This window comes from Coptis chinensis, chromosome 6, assembly GCF_015680905.1.
Source record: "Coptis chinensis isolate HL-2020 chromosome 6, ASM1568090v1, whole genome shotgun sequence".
NCBI lineage: Eukaryota > Viridiplantae > Streptophyta > Magnoliopsida > Ranunculales > Ranunculaceae > Coptis > Coptis chinensis.
In genome coordinates, this window is record NC_141461.1 from 50,455,604 (window position 1) to 50,463,377 (window position 7,774).

Below are 7,774 nucleotides of genomic sequence, written 5' to 3' on the forward strand. Positions count from 1 at the left end.
AGGTATGGCTCATCCCAGTAGTATAGCTTAACTCTGGCCAAGAACTTCTTACGTTCATTTCTTGACCAATCATAAGGAATAACATCATACGCTAAATAATTCACAATGTCAGCATATAATGGTGTAGAAAAAATAGCATACAGATGCTCATCCGGAAAAGAGTCCGGTATGGAGTCAGAATCACTATCATCGTCGTTTGTAAGTCTAGATAAGTGGTCGGCAACTACGTTTTCGACCCCTTGTTTGTCCTTTATTTCTAATGTGAATTCTTGCAGGAGAAGAATCCATCGGATTAATCTCTGCTTAGCATCCTTCTTTGCGAGAAGGTACCTAAAAGCTGCATGGTCCGTGTAAACTAGAGTCTTAGAACCAACCAAATAAGGACGAAACTTATCTAAAGCATAAACGACAGCTAAGAATTCTTTTTCAGTAGTTGTATAATTCCTTTGAGCATCGTTTAGAGTTTTACTAGCATAATAAATAATAATAGATTTATTATCTAGTTTTACATCCCAAGACGACACCAACTGCATAATCACTAGCATCACACATGAGTTCGAAAGGTTTAGACCAATCGGGAGGCTGTATAATGGGTGCAGAAGTTAATGCGGCTTTTAAAGTTTCAAAAACTTGTTTACAGTTAAAATTAAAATCAAAGATGGCCTCCTTTAAAAGTAGATTAGTTAAAGGTTTAGCTATTTTCGAAAAATCTTTGATAAAACGCCTATAAAAACATGCATGGCCTAGAAAGGCTCTAATATCACGGACAGTCTATGGTATAGGTAGAGTCGTTATCTTATCTAGTTTGGCCTTATCTATTTCGAGGCCATCACTAGATACGATGTGACCTAGTACTATGCCTTTTTTCACCATGAAGTGACATTTTTCCCAATTTAAAACGAGACTCTTCTCTTCACATCGTGTTAAAACTTTAGACAGGTTAGACAGAAATTCAATAAAAGAGTCTTCATAGATAGAAAAATCATCCATGAACACTTTCATGAAACGCTCTACCATGTCACTAAATATATGAAGCATACACCGCTGGAAGGTAGCAGGAGCATTACAAAGGCCAAAAGGATTTCGTTTATAGGCGTATGTTCCAAAAGGACATGTGAAAGTAGTCTTTTCTTGGTCATCAATATCAATAATAATTTGAAAATAGCCAGAGTAGCCATCCAAAAAATAATAATAAAGCATGACCAGCTAGACATTCAAGCATCTTATCTATAAAAGGTAAAGGAAAATGATCCTTTCGTGTCATGACATTTAAACGTCTGTAATCAATACAGATCCTCCATTTCATAGGACCATGCGTGGCAACATATTCACCCTTGGCGTTATGTACCATGGTAATCCCAAATTTCTTTGGAACTACATGAATGGGACTTACCCATTCGCTATCAGAGATTGGATATATGATACCCGCATCGAGTAACTAACTGTAAGACCTCTTCCCTTACCACTTCTTTCATGGCAGGGTTTAAATGACGTTGAGGTTCGCGTGAAGTCTTTGTGTTATCCTCTAAATGGATACGATGAGTGCACACATTAGGGTCAATTCTCTTAATGTCGGCTAGGGACCAACCAATCGCAGAACGATGTTCCATAATCACCCTGATCAACCGTGTCTCTTCCTCCTTAGATAAAAGAGAAGATATAATTATCGGATGACTACCATCCGGATCAAGTTGAATATACTTTAACTCAAGAGGAAGAGGTTTAAGCACCGGGGTGGAAGGATTATCGATAAATGCTTCTGGAGGGTCCTCATCTTGAGTAATGAATACTTGCTTAGGCAGCAAGTCTTCAAACTCTGTATATGGAGCAACCGAAGGGTCTATGATTTGTGTTGACTCGAAGATGGTGTTGACTTCCTCTACGTAGGAGTCATCGACAAAATCTGAACTTCCAAAAGAAAGGAATTTATGCATATGGTTTTCTGGGAACGTGTTATTAAAGTAATCTTGAGCTAAGCTCTCGATCATGCTAACCTCTCCATCTATAGACGAATCTGATAACTGTTTCATCATTTTAAAAACATTTACCTCAACCGAAAGATGGCCAAAAAACAGGGACATCGAACCATCGCGATAATTTATAAGCGCATTGGTAGTCGCCAAGAAGGGACGCCCTAAGATGATCGGAACAGAGTCGTTAGCGACTTCTGTATCGAGGATAACAAAATCAGTAGGATAGTAGAAATCCTGGACCTTAACAAGCACGTTTTCAACCACACCCTTAGGGTACTTAATAGATCGATCCACTAATTGCAACGTCATTTTAGTAGGTTGCATCTCTTATAGACCTATTTGTTTGTATAGATAATACGAGAGTTAGTTAACACTCGCCCCCAGGTCTAGTAAAGCAGTCGTCGTGTGGGAATTTCCTAAGGTGCATTATGCAGGGATCTGGGGGTCCCGGGGTACTTAACGATTCCATTGTATTCCGTTAAAGTTGGAAATTGTTCAGTTAAAAAGGCTTCTTTAGGAATATTTGTCTTACGCCTTTTAGTGCACAACTCTTTGAGAAACTTAGCATGGTGAGGTAATTTTTTAATTGCGTCCAGAAAAGGTAAGTTTATCGTTAGATTTTTAACAACTTCCCTAATCTCATCGAAGTTTGTATCCTTGTTTAACATAGCTAATTTCTGGGGAAACAGTGGTTTCTCTCTATATTTAGCATATGTATCAACTGGATGTCTAATCTTTGCTTTATGTTTATTAGGTTGTGGTTTAACTGATACCTATACAGGGGTAGGCTCTTCAGTTTCTATTATGGTATCTAGTACAATCTCTGGTGTAGGGACAACTGGTGGGGTAACTATATGCATAGTTAGTTTGTTATCAACCACTCTCCCAGAACGGAGAGTGGAGATAACATTTAGCTCACCTACGTTTTCATTTCCATACTAGTATTACCATTTACCTCAAAGGCTGTGCTTGTTATTTTAGGATTAGCTATCGCTTGACCTGAAAACACCCCTTTAGATTGCACTTTCTCTTGAGCTAACTGCTGTAAGAAAAGTTGGATGGCTTGTAAAATCTGTTGTTAAGATTGCATAAAGGTATCAAAACGATCCGGTTGTGGAAGAGTGTTAGCTATAGGTTGTGTGACAGGAACTATGTCACGTTGATTATTAATTGGTGGATTTTGATAGTTATTATTGACCATAATGATACCTCTATTAGTATTATAATTATTATTGTTATAATTATTATAATTACCCTGACCTTGTCCTTGAACCTGTCGTGGTGGGCCTTGGTTATAATTGTTTGCTGGCCTAACATTTTGATTATTAAACCCTGGAGGTGTTACTTGTTGATTATTTCTCCAACTGAAGTTAGGATGTTGTCTCCAAGGGGCTTTAGAAATAGGAAAACTATTAATCGAGCAAACATTATCTTGTTGTGACTGTTGTTGTTCATAGGCGAGAGGACAATAGGAGTCGGGATGCTCTGGACTCAAATAGAAATTACATGGATTAGAGTTGACATTCATGATGGGGATAGGCGTTTGTTGAACAGAAATAGCCTATACCTTTTTAGTTAGAGATTCGATTAAATTTTTAAGTTTCGGATCGGATTTCATCTCAAACATACATACCGGCTGCTTTAACTGTTGTAGAAGAACTAGCAGAACGGGAGAAATCGTCACTACCCCCCCCCCCCAGTTATTATTACGCTTAGTTTGATCTTCTAAAAATTTATAAGTCTCTGAGGCTACCTTACTTAGAAAACTACCCCCATTCATTATGTCAAGCACCTCCTTGTGGTGGTGTAACAGCCCCTTGAAAAAGGCACGAACTAGTATGTCTTTCGCTAGGTTATGGTGTGGACACTCTATAAGTAGATCGGTGAAACGATTCCAAGCCTCTGAAAATGATTCATGAGGATTCTGTCGAAAGAAATGAATCTTGAAAAGCATTTCATCGGTTTTCAGTGGTGGGTAAAAATGTTCCATAAATAGTTGAACAAGTTTAGCCCACGAAGTCCCACGAATTTGGCGGCGTTAACCAAGACGCCGCCTTATCGGCTAAAGTGAAGGGAAATACCCTTAGTTTAATTTGTTCAGCACCAACCGTAGGATGGTGGAATGTAGTAAGGACTTGGTCAATCCTACGCATGTGCTGATAAGGTTTTTCATGGTCTAACCCATGAAAAACGGGTAACAAATTAAATATATTTGGGGGGATTCGGAAATCCCCCACTAAGTCTGATAGAACGATGCAAGATTTAGGGCTATCGTTTAAGGCTTTGTAAAAGTCAGAGAGAGGAGACTCTCTTTCTTCAGCCATTACTTCAGGTGGTGTGTGTGGTATATTAGTTAGAGGTGTAGTGAGTGATATACTAGAAAGACGTGTTTGTTGACGTTGCCGATTGATTACGTTAGGCGTTTTTCTTTGGCCTGACCTTAATCTCATGCAAGACTAAGTCAATCTTAACGAAATGCAACAACACTCCAAACAATCCTGATATGTTAGTATGAACTTCTAACAGGAGATGCGAGGTGTGGAAGAAAAGAATACCTGAATGCCTCCTTGCTTCGCTTATAAATAGTGTCTTGTTTACGCGTGCTCAGTGTGTATAACAAGTTAAAACACTGAAAACTATGAAGAAATGGAAATTTGAAACAAACTTGTGGAAATCGGGCAGCAAAGCAGAGGGCAGTCGCTTTCGAGAATAGGCCTAAGTAGTAGCAGTAACGCTTCGTGTTCGAGTCGAGTTTCCAGCGCCATGCAGGTACCCAATTTAGCCTTGGTAGGCACGGTAATTTCGGGGAAAACCTCGAGGTCTAGGTGCTTCAGCGCGGTGGGCGCTTGTGTTTTGCCTTGGCAAGGCGCGGATAGCGCTCAGCCAAAAAGTGGAGTTCCAGGCTCTTGGGAGCGGGTCGCGCTCCAATTTAGCCTACCCAGGGGACGGGTCACGCTCCGTGTAATTTTTTGAGGAAAATTTCCAGTGTTGAAACAGACAACTACAGTGAGAATCAAACAAGGGTGGGTGGGTTATGGGACTTTGGAAAATTAACAATTATAAAGAAAACAATGCTAAAGGCAACTAAGATGGCAGCGACGCCATTTGATAATAGTGAAATTGATAGTTTTACTAATGAATAAAGTGCTGAAACTCTAAACGCAAGTAAAACTAAAACTGAACTATACTCGTGATTATCAAAGATTTCTACTCTCGATACGATTGAAGTAGAGTTGGAATAGAAGATTCGTTCCACTCCTAGTTCTTTAGCATTCAAGTTTCCTATGACTATCAATCCTACCAAAATCAATGAGAGAATTACGAATTATACTATGAAATGCTACGGAATACTAAGTTTGAATCTAGAATAAGAATTAGGGGGGAATTGAATCCACCTTGAATCCAATTTAAGAAACTAGCATAGATTGTTGTATTCCAATTCTTACGTTCTTACGGTAAGAATTGGTCATTCTAATCTCTAATTATATATGGTATCTCTACCAATTCATAACTAGCATGTGAGGACGTACAACCATTCTCATGGCGAATCAACGACTTTCTAGAGTGGAATAGACTTTTACAACGATTCTAAGCTAACAAAATAAAGTTTTTATCAATGCTTCATCAAACCCCTCTAATGGAGGTTTAGCCTTGATTCATCAACTATCATTTCCATATGAAATTGAATACGACATAATATAAAGATTATACCTTTATTAAATTTAACTAAACAATAATTGAAATCTAAATTAAAAACTAAGAATCCTTAAATAACAAGAATCGAAATTAATCTAAACAATCATTAAATAACAAAGATCAAATTTAACAAGAACTACTATTTTATTTATCTAATGAATGATAAACAATGATTCAATACTGAAATTAAAATAAGAATAACAACTAATTAAATAATTGAAAAACTAGATCTATAACTAAAGCTTTAATGGCTACTTAATGGCTACTTTCTATCTTAAGCTAATTGATACTTAAGAGCTAAGTCTTGTGTGTTGAAATGGAGGAGACCATATCCACATTTTCGTGCATGGGCTGAGGGTCCATGTTTTGGGCCGGAAAATCGAGCCCAAAGCCCAATTTATTCAGCCAACAGGCTCTTTTTCAGCTGGCTTTGACTTCATCAGGCTTTTCATTAACTTCTGCTCCTCTGATTGGGTCAAGGTTTGGATCATTGGAAAGCTCTTTCCGAGCCGGTCGTTTTGACATAAGGTATGCCCAATTCTGAGGCCTGAGTCCAAATATACGATCTTCGAAAGTTCTGCTGACTTTTTATGTTGTTTCTGCCCGTCTTGGCCTTTAATCCCATAACTTAGCAACCAACCCTTTGCTTCTTTATATTGCCAAAGTGGCACATTTCTACACATAATTGACTTCAATGCCTGAAATACATAAAAACACGTAATTAGCATTGTCTCTTATTTATTACTCGCATAATTGGTCTAAAAGTATTATTGTTAAAGGGTTAAAACTACAGTTTTGGGCTCTTTATCATGTCATGTGCTGGCGGAATAAGTATGTTGATAGATTGCCCCTAATCAATAAGTAATCATGCCCCAGTGCCAAAGGTCAGACTCATCAAACACCCTGAAGGGTTGGAGCGACATATTAATATCATTAAATGCCCTGGGCTGTGAATGTGGCATCTCCACTTTATCTGGGAAATGAATGTCGTGCCTCAATGCTTCAGAAGTAACCCTGTCAAAGTTGGGGCCCTTGCATAACGAACATAGCAAGGAACCTCGACCATCCCTCTTCCAATATAAGTCATAGTCTCTATTAATAAATATGTATAATGTTGCGTAAGGCCAATTATTTGGTTTTTTTTTTGCACGCAAATAAGGAATTTTATTAGAAAGAAATTAGGATATGGGACATCGCTTTATAGTCGAAATTACTTAAACCTATAGTAAGTCCTAAAAGGACTTTCTATGCGAGTTACGAAATCAGGTCTACTCAAACTCCATGAAATAGATCATATGATATGCAATTCTAGTAGGAGAAATATCAAATGGTGTCAATTCTATGAGTGATGGGGTAATTAAGGTATATCAATCTTTCCAAATACTTGACTCCAACATCGGTCTCTAAGGTACCATGCATGCATTATTGACCCTACAAGTATCACTCGTTTCTGAGGAAGAAACCTTGCTCGATCTATGACACATATATGACAGTTTACGAAACTCGGCGTTCTTTGGTACATCAAGAATATCATCATAAGGGGTCTGAAAGATGTAAGAATAGTCCTGGCCCAGGGCTGCCACTCAATACTTCTATCTCCTATAAGCTCAATTTGTTGACAAGTGTTATGAGTATTATGAGATGGATAATTATACCCCTCTGCCTACGGTAAAGCCTCGATGCTTCAATACTTGGAATTAGGTCATCATGAGTCTTATCCTATTTTAACTTTCTCAACATATGATGTATTACACGAAAATACTCATACCACCAATACTAAATTAATAAATACAATACAATGTCAACATAAATATAACATGTCAACATCTATAACTAGATAAATAAATGAGAACTTTGAGTACGTATTTCTAGTAACTCTCCATAGATCGAGCACATACAAATACTTTGACGATCCAAGGCAAGTAGAACAACTCCTGCACTGCTTCTTATAATCTTATCAACCCACTATATCCAGCTTCACCATGCTTGAGGGAGTTGTTTGAATTTAGAATGGGTACTCAGTGATGAGAGAGACATAGGGTAATACGGAATAATCAAGTGAGCGGTAGCAAAGGGGACAAAATATTATTTGGTTACTGTCCCCC

The 7,774-nt window shown here is 38.0% G+C and overlaps 1 long non-coding RNA gene across 1 annotated transcript; it reads right to left on the reverse strand.

The window, feature by feature from the left end:
• Positions 1–5,759: 5,759 nt before the first annotated feature.
• LOC147493429 (uncharacterized) lies at positions 5,760–7,711 on the reverse strand. The gene is made up of 2 exons (XR_015197498.1): positions 7,568–7,711; positions 5,760–6,367 (listed from the first exon to the last, which is right to left on the reverse strand). It is a non-coding gene; the product is annotated as an uncharacterized LOC147493429 (long non-coding RNA).
• Positions 7,712–7,774: the final 63 nt, after the last annotated feature.